The following is a 15580-nucleotide window of genomic DNA, read 5'->3' on the forward strand; positions in this document are numbered from 1 at the left end:
GCAAGTATGAGAGGTTTGTCATTTAATTTGTGCAATATAAGCTGGATGGCCTCCAAGCATATAAAGGTGCGATAGTGCCAATCCAACTTTATGTGTCTGAATCCCTCCTACAAAATACTGACAGTCTGGAGGTACTCTTTATAACACAAAACTGCCAGGACGGCTCTAACATAGTGGTAACAAAACTATACAAAACCAGCTTTTGTTAATGTCTGAAAGCAGCACTGCTACTAGCAATGCGCTTCTTTGACTCTTGTAACAGGCACACTGTAATTGGCACACTTAAGCACTAGGGCACAGCGTGATAATACCCACCCCCCTTTTCCAAGAGAGAAGTAATTACAGTGCGTTGATAGAAAAAACAGAAAGGACAAAAAATGCTTTGGCTCTAATAGACTTTATTCATTACAACCTTTTCCACATTATTTTGCAATGTTGCAGTGTACTAAATCAAACACAGAACACCAAGAAAGAGCAACTTATCAATTTACCATTGACTGGTAAAACCCCCAAAGCACTGCGTCAGCAGACTGCAAAACCAGAGGCACCATTTTCAAAAGGTTAGCTCAGAGTCAGAAGGGGAAGCCAGAAAGTCTGTGGGTTTTTTGGTTTGCAGAAATTTGGATGAAGCTTTCCGTGAATGAAGGGGCAGGAAAACTTTTCTGCTGAGATGAATCAACAGACTGGTTAGTCTTGGTAGGGCTTGTGGTATGTTAATGGTAAACTGAGGGTGGATTTTTGCCAAGCCAATAAAATTGTTACATCTAATACAAAATGCCACCCCAGTGGTCAAATGAATGGGATCAGTCAGAGGAAAGTGTAAAGAAGAAATTGTGACCAGATTCCTTGCTTTAATCTAGGGCCATCTGGCTAGAAGACAGTACTGGTCAAGAGAAGCACTACACATGTGAATATGTAATAAGATGACCAATTCCAAAAACCTACAGGAATTTTTTTAAAGTATAATATTTAAAATAATTTTAAATGCTTATAAGAATCCAGAGTATATTGTTTAGCATAAAATTATATCTCCTGTTCATTAAGTATTTTAATCAAAAGGAGATCTGCTTAAAATTAAAGCTTTTGCTGCAAGTTATTGTCTGCATTGTTTGTATTATATTTTATGACATGTTCTGAGGGCATGTATTGAGAAGACAACAAGACATATGCAGCTTTGCAACTAATAATTGTTGATCACTGGGCAATCTATTGACTTCCAGGGGATTTGCTGAACACTTACCTGGGACAACCAACAAAGATGCACATATTTCAACTGCTCTCTGATATATTGGTTGCAGGACACAAGGCCAGGTCCTAGCATTGCGTAAATATACTAAATATACTAAATATGCTTTATGAGGCAGCTGCATTGCAGCAATACTTTAACTTGTCCCAAGTTTAAAGGCTTATGAAGGAACCTTACAGATGGATATCTTCTACAAAGGAGTTTAATTTCATCTTTTTGAAAATAAAAAACATCATCACTTTCTGGAGCAAATTCAGAGTATCTGTTTCATCTACCCTATGAATTTAAGATTAGCTTACCTGTCACGGCATTCCTATAGAAAGCCATAGGAGTTATATAGTTCTAAGGGAGCTACAGTTAGAATACAGCTAAACAGTTAAAGCGTTCTGTGGAGGTGCCACGACAATTAAAGCAATATCAAGTCAGCTTTTAAAAAGGCGTATCTGTGGCCCTGACTCTTCATTCAGCTCTTTCCCAGTGAGATTTACTTTTTGCAGCCTCGGGCCACTACTGAATTAGAAATCCAATGCAAGGATGGAAAATTACAGGGCTAAAAGTAAATGTTTTATGAGATGAGGTCTTTACATTTAAGCTCATGATTTTAAATAAATACATAGAATTACTTCAGCTGTTGAGATCTTTTGGATATGAGATCAGAAGATGCTTTTGGAAGGTCAGACAAGTAGTAATTAGAGAAACCATATAAGGGAGAGATAAGAGAATTATCTATTTTTAGAAAGCTAACTTTGCAGCTTCCATTGGAGTTCCTTTCATTAACTTCAAAATAAATAATCATTCCTTTATGGTTTTCTCTCCCAACCACTTACAGTCAGTGAATTTCGAGTGAAAAACTACTCTATAGGAATAATTTAAAACTTGACAACTTTTCATTCACTTCATTCCTCCTGGCCAACACATGTCTTTCAAGGAAAGAAGGCAATCAGTTAGACCAGAGCTTTCCAAACTGTGTGTCACAACACTTTAGCATGGTGGCTGCAGTGTGGCTAAACACTCCCTGCATTCATCACAGGCTGGAAAGCGGCTAGTTTTATATCCGGTTTGTTAGTAAAACTGAATTACCATGTCATGAAATGATGCATGTCTAGAAAGTGTGTCACCAATGTGAAAAGTTTGGAAAGCTCCGAGTTAGATGGATATTTTGTACATGAGGGAAAACTACACCATTCAGTGGAAACTTCCAAAGTGAAATTACAAATTGTATTGCTTTAAAAATAAACAAAACTATTAAGATACCAGAAGTTTGTGAAGCAGCATTTAGAACTACCTATGACAAAGTGTAACATACACCTCAATACTCCCATATCTGCATGCGAAATTAGGCAGATGTCAAATTTCTTCCCACTTTTACTAAGCTTTAGCTCAATCAAATTTATTGTTTTACACACACACACACACACACACACACACACACACCACGCATTGCTATATTTTCACCCCACCTGTCACTTTTTTCCAGGATGATGAGGAACCATTAGTGAACACTCTTTGAGTTTGTTCAGTCAACCAGTTACAAATTCACCTAACAGTTACCTCATCCAGCCCACATTTTACCAGCTTCTCTGCAAGAATATCATAGGGGACTTTTGTCAAAAGTCTTACTGAAATCAAGATACACTATGTCCACAGCATTCTCCTGATCTACCAGGCTTGTAACTCTATCAAAAAAAGAAATGATATTTGTTTGCATGACTTGTTTTAGGATCCAGATGATTATTCTGCAAGTTATAACTGCTCCAAGAAGTCTATTCACATGTTAAGATAGCAATCAGAAAAAAGTTTACAATATCTCATTTAAGTGCTATTTCCAAATTGTCCAACATATAACATTCCATTTGAAAATATATAGCATAAAGTAGACCTGAAGCAGACAAGAGGAACAGGCATATATTATGGTTTAAAATTCAATTCCCTGAAGCAAGTGTTTTGCTTCAAAATAATGACTAATGTTTGACATGTTAAAACACACAGATTTTACCAAGAAAATGTCATGGAAATCAAAAGGATTATATAAAAGCCTTTTAACACAGCAATATCAAAATACTACAGAATGCAGATTTCACAGCAGCTGTGTTGCTGTGAAAAATCAAAAACTTCTGAAGGTATGACAAGTAACATTCTTAACCAGAAAGATTCATTGATATGTGTAGGTAAGGATTTTGCAAATATTTATACAGTTTGGGATAATGTATATTTCAGTTGATGGTTTAGTGATGTACTTCCACAAACATTTGGGCCCAGCCACACTTTCCCGTAAGTCCATACCTCTTTGCCCTGTTTTCAATTTGGTCCAGGGCTGGATGTTCCCACTGGTATCATGGACTGGATGGATGAAGAGGAGTGGTGAGAGGCACCAGTTGGGGAAACACCTAGGGAAACCTCAGAGGAGGAAGACTCAGAGCCCTGGGAGTGGTGGCAGGACACTGAAGACTGGTCAGAGGGCAAAGGGGCAGGGAGGAATGGTTGGAGGCTGAAGAGACAACAGGCTTTTATGAGCAAGAAGAGCCAGGTGCAGAAAGCAGTTCAGACTCAGCAGATGAAGCAGAGGAGGAGGGGACAGAAGCTGCAGCAGCATCACAGGAGCTTGAAGCTTCTACTGTACTAAGCTCCCCTCCCCACTTGTCTCCAAGGACATGGAGGGCTATGCTTGTAGCAGAAGAAAGAGCACAGATTCCTCACCAGCGTAATTTAAGGCTGCTTGGGAAATGTCTGGCTGAGGAGGAGACAGAGGGAAGTAGATGGTGAAGACCTTCAGTCCTAGAAATTGTGTTGTAGGGGCCAGTCCTGTCCAGAAGCCTTTCTGTGCTGTATGTTTTCTTGAATAAAGAGCTAACTTTTCTGCTTTTCTCTGTGTCTTGATTGCTGACCTGCATCTGAACCAGCCCTGAAAACTGGTGATTTTTGCCTCATATTTTACTTGGGGAAAGTCACTGAAACCCACTATTTCCCCATTCATTCTTCCTATATTCAATAATCCACTTTTAATGTTGCCTCCACCTTCAGCTCTAACCATCTGTGGCAGAGAGTCAAAGGATAAGAAAACCAGAGAATCAGAACACTGGATAATCTGACAATCATTTGACATATACAAAAGGAACCAGGACTCTTTCAATATGTATTATTAAAGACAGAAAATAAAGCTACTATTGGAGCCATCACAACCAACTGAGCGGGAACACACAAACGTTTTACACACACATATTTCTCTTTTTTTGGTAGCACATAAACAGTTTGGTCACAATTTTTATATGAGTGCTAAACAGAGGAAAGAAAAATGAATATAAAAATTAAGCATACAGAGAAAACCAGAAGTATACAGCTCAATGCTGGAGAGACAACTGGAAAAATTATCCTGCAGGGGTAGTGGGGTGGGGGGAGGAAATGAGGTAGGAGCAGGCCACCTCCAACACAGTTCTTGGGAAAGCATGGAAAATTCCCTTCTGAAACTATTTTAGTTCAGAAGAGGGACAAATTTTTCTTTTGGCTTTCCATGGATTGACATTTCTTCCAATTCAGCAGTAAATTGTGGGTTTCCCAAGGAAAGCAGCGTGACAACCCCCCCCCCAACTTCTCAGAAAGGTGATAATAGATTGACACAAAATACTAGAAAACGTGGGACAAACGAATGTGTGGATCAGCCCTTCAATGAACTGAATGGTAGAGAACTCTGAGTATAAAGCAAACATTAAAACAGTTGAGTTAAATTATAGGATCTCTACTTAAAATAAGTTTTCTGGTTAAGACAAATGCATTCCACAATATTTGGGCTTCCCCTGCTAAACAATTGTTCACATGTGTTAATACATGAGCTTAGTTTCTGATGCATACACTAATCACTTGGTTTCTGCGCATACACTAATCTAGCTGCTGTAGTCACGTGTAGCAAGAGACAGAGTATCTTCTTGGGGATGTCACTGTTTATTATACCTAGTAAGAAGGCCTCTTTTGGGGGGAAATGTACACCTAAACCTCTATTTTAGTTCTACATATATAATTTCCCAAATTCATTTGGCCTGCTTACATAACCACTACATGTGCATGAAAGTCCCCTCTGTCTCTTGGCACCCCCCTCACATTCTGGATCCATTTTTGCACATATTTACAATCTTGCTTGGGGTTAGGTACCACCTATACATTTTAAAAATATATATATATTTTTTGCATATTTTCCTTTATAGTATAACAAGCCAAGAAGTTCATTGTTGTCTTCCATAGTTTCTCCCACGCCTTCATTTCTATGTTTTGGCCTGTATCGATTTCCCCAATGAGTCACTGATGCCTTTATCATTTCATCTTTCGTCTTTTGTGCATCAAAGTGAATGTTTATACAACCTAGGCATTCATCTTTCCCTCACCCCCACCTTCAGGCTTTTCCAAACACAAGACCTTTTCCAAATGAAGCCTAAGGAGTTCTGGGTCAGTTTTGGCAAATACAATGGGAAAAGCAAGCTCTGAGGTAGGATGTCACATATCCTAATCATTGCAAAAGAAATAAGGTCTAGTTCAGTTTACGAACAATGGTATGACTTTCAAATAATTCACAAAGGAAAGGAGCTTCCCCTGATAGAGTTGTTTTGTGGTTTTCCTCTAAATAGTTCACGAAACAGCTCGTCAGCAGAACATGCTTCAGTCAACACTGTCATCTGCATGCAATACTTTTTTCCTGTTAAACGTTCACTGCTTCACTCTTTAGAAACAAAACCACTGACATAAATGATTAGGCTATGGGTTGTTCTCATTATATGTACCAGGGGATATCCAGTCCTTCCCAGTAAGGCACACTTTCCCGCTAAATACATAATGTAATGGTAATTCATGGGAATGTGAAAACATATTTCTGTTATATAAGTATGGGAATATAGGCCATTCTAGGTTTCAAGTGCTAGTGGTAAATTCTCACCAAGGCTAAACTTCAAAGAACTGTGGGAGAAATTCTCAAATGCTAATATAGACCTTAGACTATTATTATTATTCCGTGAACTATATCGCGGTACTGAAACCGGAGTTAGAGTGGGTGTAAGGAGATGCCTGTTGAGGCATACAAAACATCAAAAGATGTGAAACAAGGCTGCATACTGCCCCCTTTAACTTTTATATAAATTGCATGGTGCCATGCTTCACACAGGTATAATCTCCTGCCCCAACAATTAAGAATAAAAAGATATATTGTCAGCTGTCTGCTGATGATGTGGTGCTCCTATCACTCTTCCGTTTGGAAGCTGACAGCTTTCAGTATATAGAGGGATATGAAGTTAAATCCAAAAGACAAAGGGCAGGAAGAATAGGTGCATCCTTGGTGACTGCCTAAGGTTAAAAAAAGTTGGCCCCTGACACAGGTGAATGGGAGTGAATTCTAGGTTTGGGGTCATTACGGAGGAGGCTCTCTTGCAAGCCATCACCTCTCCGTTCCAAAGGAGATGGCACTATAAGAAGAGTCTTTTCTGCTGACTGTAAAAGGAGAGAATGCACTCTTGCAGATATTTGGGGTCCAAGTCATTGTAATTAAACATTGGTTTCTTTCATTTGTTTGGGTGAACTATATCATAATGTAATCTGCATATCTCATATAAACAGGAGAATGCAAAGTCACATTTGTCAGCTGCTAATTTGTCAGCTGCTGTAAAAATAAAAACCCAATTCCTCTTGGTTTTTTCTCCATGAGAAGCATCTAGCTTGTTCTACGAGCCAACTATCGTTATTAAAGGAGACATAAAACCTTAACTTCAGCTAGTAATAACTGCAGATTCATTACTTTTGAAGTGCAGTAAACAGAACAGTATTGCAAAATTTCTTTTGTGCTTAGAATTCTCCTTCGAAGCAGCAACTTGAATAAGGAAATTGAAAGAAACAGACCAAGCAAAATATTGTAACATAGATTCCTGTGATCTATAACATGTGATAATGTTACGCATATAGCACAGCATCTTCTTACAAATGGTTTACAAATTTGTGTTCCTTTTCTGAATGGAAATTTGTATCAGGATGCTGTGAAGAGAACACAATCTCAATCATGCTTATCCACTTGAGAAATTCTACCTTATAGACAATCCCAGTCTCAGATAAATCACATGTTTGATGAATCACTTGTTCCCTAAGCCCAGAGGCAAGTAAATTAAGCTTTGAACCTTTTGGAGTCTAAGCAATAATGGTTCTTGTTCATCAAAAGGAAGTGCTGAAAACAATGGTTTGAGAAAGGGAATTAAAGGCTGCATGAAAGCATAGTTGTTATTTTTATTGGCGTTTAGTTTTCCATTTATGAGATATGCTACATCTATTATATAGCTGTCCCAAGAATTTGGTCCTGCTAGTAAAAGCCAGCTGGAACCTTCCAGGCTGCTCTTATATTAATGAAGTTTGCCCTGAACACTGACACTCTGCGGTCAACCATTTGTTAATATTGATTTTGTCAGACTTTAACAATGACATATTGGTTACTTATGGTTGTTGGGGCCACTTTAAAGGAGCAGTCTGGGCTGTTGTTTTGTCTTTAACCAATACTGGATTAATTTTGGATAGATGTTTAATTCAACAAAACCATCACTGAACAGCTTCAATTAACAAGGGGTCACAGCATGGTCAGGAAAGGTTAACCCAGCATTTCAATGGTCTGACTGGCATCCAAACAGTTGACATTCAAGGTCCTGCACAAATAAGGCAAGGCTTTCACACAAAGATTCAGTTTGTAGTTATCGACAGAAACTGGCCAGCTCAACAAGGTGCCTTCTGGATGTTGTGGACCCTGACTTTCATTAGAATCAGCCAGAATGCCCAGTGGGATGACAACTGTAGCACCAGGTTGGCTACTCCTGCCATACAGTAGCTAGCCATGAGTTCACTGCATTCATATATTACAAACCAGTAGTTTCCTTCTAACAAATGGCTTTAATTTTTTAAAACTTCTTTACTGAACTACAAATGTAATTTGTGAACACTAGAGAAACACGGTAGGTACATAATGATTCAAAATGAAGTATACAGTTTCCAGATGCTGTAAGACACTAAAGGCAATGACATGGACCACAACTGTGAACCGTGAGGCAGATGTACTCATAAAGTTTGTGTTCTGCTACTGAGGGAAATGACGCAGGCGATAGTGCACGTGTCATGTGACAGGTCAGGCAAAATGGCTGCGTCTGCAATGGAGAAGGCGTTTTGTGTTCTTGAATTGAGCAAAACGGAATCTGTAACTGTTGTGCAGTTTAGATCGCAATTTGGAAAAAAAAAAAACCTCCAAGCAGAAAATGTATCCACGATTGTCATAAAAAAATTGAAACTACGGGCTGTTTGTGCAAACAGAAGTCCTGGACGACCGTGTATATCAGAAGAAGTTGTCAATAGTTTTTGCACCGCCATTCAATGAAGCCCAGGAAAATCAACATGTAGGGTGAGTTGCGTTTGGGTAGAAGTGGATTACTGGTTCGATGTGTGCCATGTGACAAAGGGTGCACACACAGAACATCTGTGACTGTTTCTAAAAAAAAACCTTTAAACATTCCTCTACAGGTAACATAATATATATTACATTCTTCTTTTTTTATAGTGTGTTTAAACTGTATGCTTCATTATGAATCACCCTGTATTATTTGCAGCAGGGCTGGGAAACCTTCCAGAGCTGCATGATAGTGGTGGGCATGACTCAGTGGGCAGAGTAATGGATGCAACTTTGTATAATAGGCTACATTACAGCCACAAAGAATTCAGAGCTTTCTATAAACAAGCATCTCCACATACTCCGCTCCACCCAGGCAAGCACCATCACCACAATTCAAGGGCACATTAGATCCAGGCAACAGCACCTGAGGGCTGCTGTTCTGTCAGAGCAGGACCAGTGAACAGACTCATCTGGGGATAGTCCTGAAGGCCAGAAAGAGAAGCCCAGAGGGCTGCATTATGCACTGTGGCCTAAGACCACTACACCTGTTTCAGAGGGAATGATGATTACAGTGGTACCTCTAGATACGAACGGGATTCATTCTGGAGCCCCATTCGCATCTAGAAGCAAACGTAACTAGCGACGGCACGTCTGCACATGCGCACATTGCTTTTCGCTGCTTCTGCGCATGACGTCATTTTGAGCGTCTGCGCATGCGCAAACGGCGAAACCCGGAAGTAACGTGCTCCGTTACTTCCGGGTTGCCACGAAGCACAACTTGAACATGCTCAACTCAAAGCATATTCAACTCGAGGTATACTGTATTATATACACACACACACAAAGAGAGAGAGAGAGAGAGAGAGAGAGAGAGAGAGAGAGAGAGAGAGAGAATAATAATAATTTGAATAAGAAGCCAAAAATTTCAACAAGCTGCAAAAGCAACAAACAATTCATGAAACCACAGGTATAAGGAACCTATGACCTTCCAATTGTTGCCAGTCTACAGCTTCTATCACCCACTTCTTTGCTACCAGTATCAATGACCAGGCTGGCTGGGGCCGAAGGGAACTGGAGTCCAAAAACAACTGAAAGCCACAGGTTTCCGGATCTTCTTTTAAAAAGCAGTCAATGCTGGGGCTTAACAGATTTCATCTGGAAAGGCTACATATAATCTCCACAGGCCCACGTATTGGCTCCATCAGGATTATTTGTGCTTTGTAGCCTAGACTTCAGATACAAACAAAATGAACCCAAACACATGAGATTTATGGGGTGGCAGGTTTTGCAATTTCACAAATTGTCAGTGAATTGTAATTTCTCAAAGATGAATAGTGATCAATCAAATGAACCCTGCAAAATCACTTACCATCGGTAGCAAGCAACTACTGGGGTACAGCCAAGTTCTACTAATATGAAATTTCCTCAGATAGTATCATAAACATTGGAAAGGTCACCAATATCCTTTCCTTTTTGGAAAAATGTACAGTTCCCTAACCTTGAACTGTTTTTCCACATTGAAATGCCTGACCAGAATACAGCCAGGAGTTTTTCATAGGTACACTTTGAGATTCCCCTTGTTCACAAGCCGAGAGGCGCTTAACAGCTATGGAGTTTAAGAATGGGGAAATAACGCCTCTCAAGCCCTCTAGTCACCACCAGCCAGGCTGCTGCTAAATATACCTATAGTGAGAACTCATGCCAATTAAACACATGGGTCAAGAATTTTAACTATAACAACAATTACCAACTGATCAAAGATTATCATGGCATCTAAGATTATTCTGTAATTTAAATATGACTGAAGCATACATATTCATGCCAAAGATATGGTTTCCATTCTCAGAGAGATCTAGAAGAGTTTCCCCAGAAAGGAAATATACAGAAAAGAAAAGCATCTCAAACCATCTCCGTATCTGTGCTTCCTAATTGGAAGCTTTGTGCGGGGTTTTATCCAGAGCCCTGCTGGACAATCCCATCAGGTATCCCATACTCACGGGGGTCAAGCCCGATGTTTATGAGGAGCCCACAAATAGGAGATGAGTGCAACAGCAACTCTTCCCACCTGCAAATTTTAGCAACTGGTATTCGGAGGTATGCTGCCTCTGACAGTGGAAGCAGAACATAGCTATTGTGGTCATTAGCCATTGATAGTCTTAACCTCACTTTTATCCTGTTGTTGATTTTTATTGTATAACTGTCATGTTTAGAATGTATTGTATTATGTCTACACTTTTTTTAAAAAAATAAGGTGTCTAGTAAGTGTAAGTATGAAAGACGTTAAAGTTGAGTTTGAAAAGAGGGCCAGGTGGGCAAAGGGACCATCATCCAGAGAGGTTGTTGCTTGCGATCTGCGGCAAACTGGAAGTCCACAGCCCACAAATTTTCACTGTAATCACTGCAATACAAATCAAAGTATTGCTGCTACAGATCAACACTGATCATCCAGGAAAGTAGGTATGAACTACGAACCTAAGGATTCAAAAAGCTTGGTACTTTCTTCAGTAAATCTTTCCCGCTTATTCTCAACCAAGTGCCTTTCAAAGACAGACAGATAAGGGAAACATTTTCCAGAACTGTACATTTTTTCAGTATGACAAATGTGCACTTAGAAGCATTGCTAACATAGTTCCATGCCTAAGGTTAATGTCAGTGTGCGAGGTGTGGAAATCAGTTAACAGTTTGAAATTGGTCCCAGAATTTGCATGACAAAGCAGGCAGCCACTAACATGCAATCTGAAGTACATTAAAAGCCAGCTGACTTCACATAGGGGCACAATGAATAGGTAAAGGACCCCTGGACAGTTAAGTCCAACAAAAGACGACTATGGGGTGTAGCACTCATCTCACTTCAGGCAGAGGAGCCAGTGTTTATCCACAGACAGCTTTCTGGGTCATGTGAAACAGCGCAGCTGGGGGTGGGTCGTACTGGGCACCACTCACTTAGGATGGGATAAGAACCTAAAACACATATAGTCTATCATGCAAGCAATGCAATAATTCTTTCTACAGAAATTGTGTAGCAACTTGTACATCGTTGTAACAGATAAATCTCATCCCCTGGGTCTGGACCAATAAGCAGGTTCTCTCAAGTTTTGAGACTACTGCTTCCCCTAGGGGCAGGAGTAGTTAAAAACAGCCCTCTGGGCAAATTTGAAGGATAATTATGTTGCACTTCCAGGAAAATGAAGGGCATGTGGGTATGCAGGGAAAAACAGAGAGTTGAAAAGTGTGTGTGTGTGTGTGTGTGTGAGAGAGAGAGAGAGAGAGAGAGAGAGAATGCATGGGGGTGGGATGAGGGAGAAAGCACAGACATCCAGCCCAATTACAATGAAAATAGTGAATGCTTAGCCATTAATCTCATTTCTAGGTATTATAATGCAAGTTCTACACTCAATTATAAAGAATGAGTCACAGTTATTCAGATCACACACACACACAGACACACAGACACAGACACACACACACACACCACCCACTTTTATTTTTTAGGTGGGGGGTTAGTTAAAAATCTATTACATAATCCCAGAGAACTACACCCTGCCTTGAACAGAAGCGGCTAAAGCTGTATGAAGCATTCATATCTAAAGCCGTCTGTAGCTTTTCAGCATTGCTCTCTGACAAAGTCCAGGGAGGCAGTCTCCTGCACATTTAGATTTCTCCAAGCTGTGGAGAGCTGTGACATCACCGGGTAAAAGTTTGGCTTCAGCCAGCCCTCTACTGTTTGTGGTTAAGGGGAGGCCCTGAATGTGTCTCTTGCTGGTGGATCCCTTGCCCTTGTGGGAGGGGGAAGCGGAGCTTATCCAACCAGAACTTGTCTGCTTACCGCATGCTTGATTATCTCCCCCCCCCTCCTCCAGCATGTAAATCCACCACAAAGAAGCTGAAGTTCAAATAGGGCTGTTTTAGCTTCGCTTGAAATGATGGATTGAAAGCTTCAAAACTGAAATGCAAAGAGGCAGAGCTCCTGAAAAGCAAGTCGGTGCTGCAGCCTATTGTCCCTGAGTGTCCATAGCATGGGGACCGACGGCTTTGATTCAGCAAGCAAGTTAAAGGAACAAGAATTTAAACAATAAGGAAGTAACAGGACTGCAATAGCCTTCTTATGTTATCCGTCCAAGCACAGTACCAAATGCATGAAGCTTTTCATGCAACAGAAACTAGATAACCCTCATCGCGAATGAATGCATTTATTTTGCTGCAATCAGTGATGTCACTATTTCTCTGGATGATCTAGTCAGTGAATCTTTTATTGTTATCTTTAAAGCAAGTCTCAAGATTGAAGAGAGAAACCAGAAGGAAACAGGGTAAGAATTTGAGATGTGTCACATTTAACATATATTTATATTTTCAGTGCTAGCTGCAAAGTCATTTCAAAAGTGATCTTGATTTAGAAGAACAATGCCAGATTTTTGATAAGGCTGATAAATTTGAGTTAGAAATCTTAAAATGTGGTTTTCTTATTAAAATGAATTCATCTAAACATTGAAATGTTACTAGATATGCATAGACTTAAAAAAAAATATCAAAATGAATGTTTGTTAATTTAGTTGATGTGCCAAAGTTCTAAGCATTTCTTAAAGTAAAATCAGCAACAACCAGTCCATCACAATATTGATTGTTTATGTGCAAAATAATTTTTCCTTCCTAAATATAACACAGCAAAATCCTCTACACTTTGTGTCACTTATTTGAAAGGACTATTGTATTACAACCCAGGAAGCTGGTCTTTACTTTCCTTTGACGCACTGATCAAAGATACAGAAAGTTCCTCTAAGTAGCAGCTCCTAGAATATCACAGTGTTTGCATGTTTAAGTGAAAACTCATTTTTTAAAAAGTCCAAGCTGAGTAGAGCTGGGAATAGTCCTTGCAACAGCTTTTGCAATAGATGCCAAGTGGGAAATCTGAAGCAAGCAAGATATGATCAAACAGTGTTGGAAAGCTCTTATTTTGCAAAGTTCTTAACACATGAAACAGAAAGCAGAAAATGTTAACACATCTTTCAGCATGGATAGGCTTAAAAGAAAATAAAGTGAGGCCACTGTTAAAGGGGAGTAAGAACAAATGTAACATTTGGGTTTAGCTTTCTAACATTTCTAACAAAATGCTGATAACTTCCTGCTTATCTCAGAAACAAAGGTTGCAGGGGCAGTTATAGGGCCTGCCATCTTTTGTCAGCGATCTCAAAGAGGAAGCATACAAAGTTTGGGATAGGTAATCCTTTAAAGTTTCTGAAGGCATTCGGTACCATTTCAAAACAATGCCCTTGCAGAATTAATCAATGATCCCTGTCTTTTGGGGCATCAATACCACTCCTCAGCAAGTGGGAAATGAGCTGGAGGAGCTCTCAACCAAACGAAGGGGGCTGCATTTACCTGCATAGTTTAAATTGCACAGAAAAACAGGACTGCTTCTGCCACACAGGGGTTCAGTAACAAAGTGTGTGTGTCTGTTTGGGGGTTAATTATTTTGGATAATTAACTGCCAGACCATGTTTCACATTTGAGGAGTACGATATGCTTGTTATGATAGTTAACATTAAAAAATATCTATCTGTCTACTCCTTACAATATCCAACACAATGAAGTGGCCTCATATAATTATTTTTCTCCTGTCTTAAGAGGAGTGTTTCCACATACTCTACAGCAAGTTCCATCTAGAACTTTGTCTTGCAAAAATCTTATTTGGCTCTTGAGCCCTTCTGCTTTTATGCACACTGGATTGCAAAATGCATGAGTACCTGGGAGATTAACCCCTGTTGAATTTTTTTACAAGAACCCATTCTACATGGAATTAGGGTGACAACAAAGGCTGTGTCAGGATGGGAGAGAAAATGATTTTAAAAAGTCATTAAAAGTACCTCACATAATTTTTCATTCCTTAAATATTTAATTTGAGCTCCAGCAGAACAAAACAATACTCAGCACTTATCGACAGGGTACTTATATTCATCTGTGCTGGGAGTGTCTGCATGTAGTAAGATTCTGGGATGAGGTACTTAAGGAGGTCAACACCACAACTAGGCAAACAGTTGCTGAAAAAAACTTAGTCAGCTATTTTCACTGTTTGAGCCTGGGGTAGCATTGTATTTAAGAATTTTATTAGATTCATGTTACTTGCTGCCAGATTTGTGATAACAAAACTGTGGTAGAACAATACAACTCTATTCATATATTTCTGGTACAGTATTTTTTGGCAAATTGCCATTGTGGATGGAGAAACTTACTAATGAAATCCAAGTCATCAAGAGAGAGCAAACCAGGTGCCTTTTTTCCTTTCCTTTTTTTTTTTTGCAAGAAAGCAGCAATGCTATTTTTCATACTAATAAGACTGACAGTACAAGGAACTAGTCCAATATAGCAATGTGGAATACAATTACTCAAATGTCTAGGGATTTATAATATGTTAATACTGTCTTAAGTCCCTCTCTTTGATGAATATGATATGAGTGATTATCTTCTATATTATTATTAGAAGAAGAATCCAATTTAAACTTCAGCTATATATGAAGCAACTGTAAAGAAAAGAGCTCTTGTGATCATGTACAGAGTGACCTTTCCTCTCTACCAGCTATGTGCACCTGCTAGCACATTTCTATCATTAAGAAGCAGAGCTCTATGCGAAAGTGGATGATTTAAAGACTTTCCCCTGTAGCCCTTTGTTTAGAAGCAAAGCACTCTATAGTTTGGGTGCAAACTGCTTTATAGCTCACAGGCTCCAAATATTTTACATAAGCATCTACTACTGAGTCATCTATGGTTCCAAACTTTCACCAGGATAGCAAACATTCAGAAAGCTCCCTGAATTTGCACCATTCATATTGCTAGCTGATCAAAGTCTACCGACACAAACAAAATACTTCAGTGGTCTTCTGGTGGTGGCCCCTAACCCAACATCTAGGAACTCTCACTATAACAAAACGCCAAGGCCAATGTTGCTTAGG

The 15580-nt window shown here is 39.5% G+C and overlaps 2 protein-coding genes across 10 annotated transcripts in view; one reads left to right on the forward strand and one right to left on the reverse strand.

The window, feature by feature from the left end:
• The window catches only part of RALGPS1 (Ral GEF with PH domain and SH3 binding motif 1), a 217422-nt gene that overhangs the window by 72283 nt on the left and 129559 nt on the right, over window positions 1-15580 (reverse strand). The window lies entirely within an intron of this gene.
• ANGPTL2 (angiopoietin like 2) overlaps window positions 12373-15580 on the forward strand; it is a 29501-nt gene continuing 26293 nt past the window's right edge. Inside the window, exon 1 of the mRNA XM_081896516.1 lies at window positions 12373-12943. The gene's annotated coding sequence lies outside the window, so the exon portion shown is untranslated. The remainder of the gene's footprint in view (window positions 12944-15580) is intronic.

This window comes from Podarcis melisellensis, assembly GCF_964234715.1.
Source record: "Podarcis melisellensis genome assembly, chromosome: Z".
NCBI lineage: Eukaryota > Metazoa > Chordata > Lepidosauria > Squamata > Lacertidae > Podarcis > Podarcis melisellensis.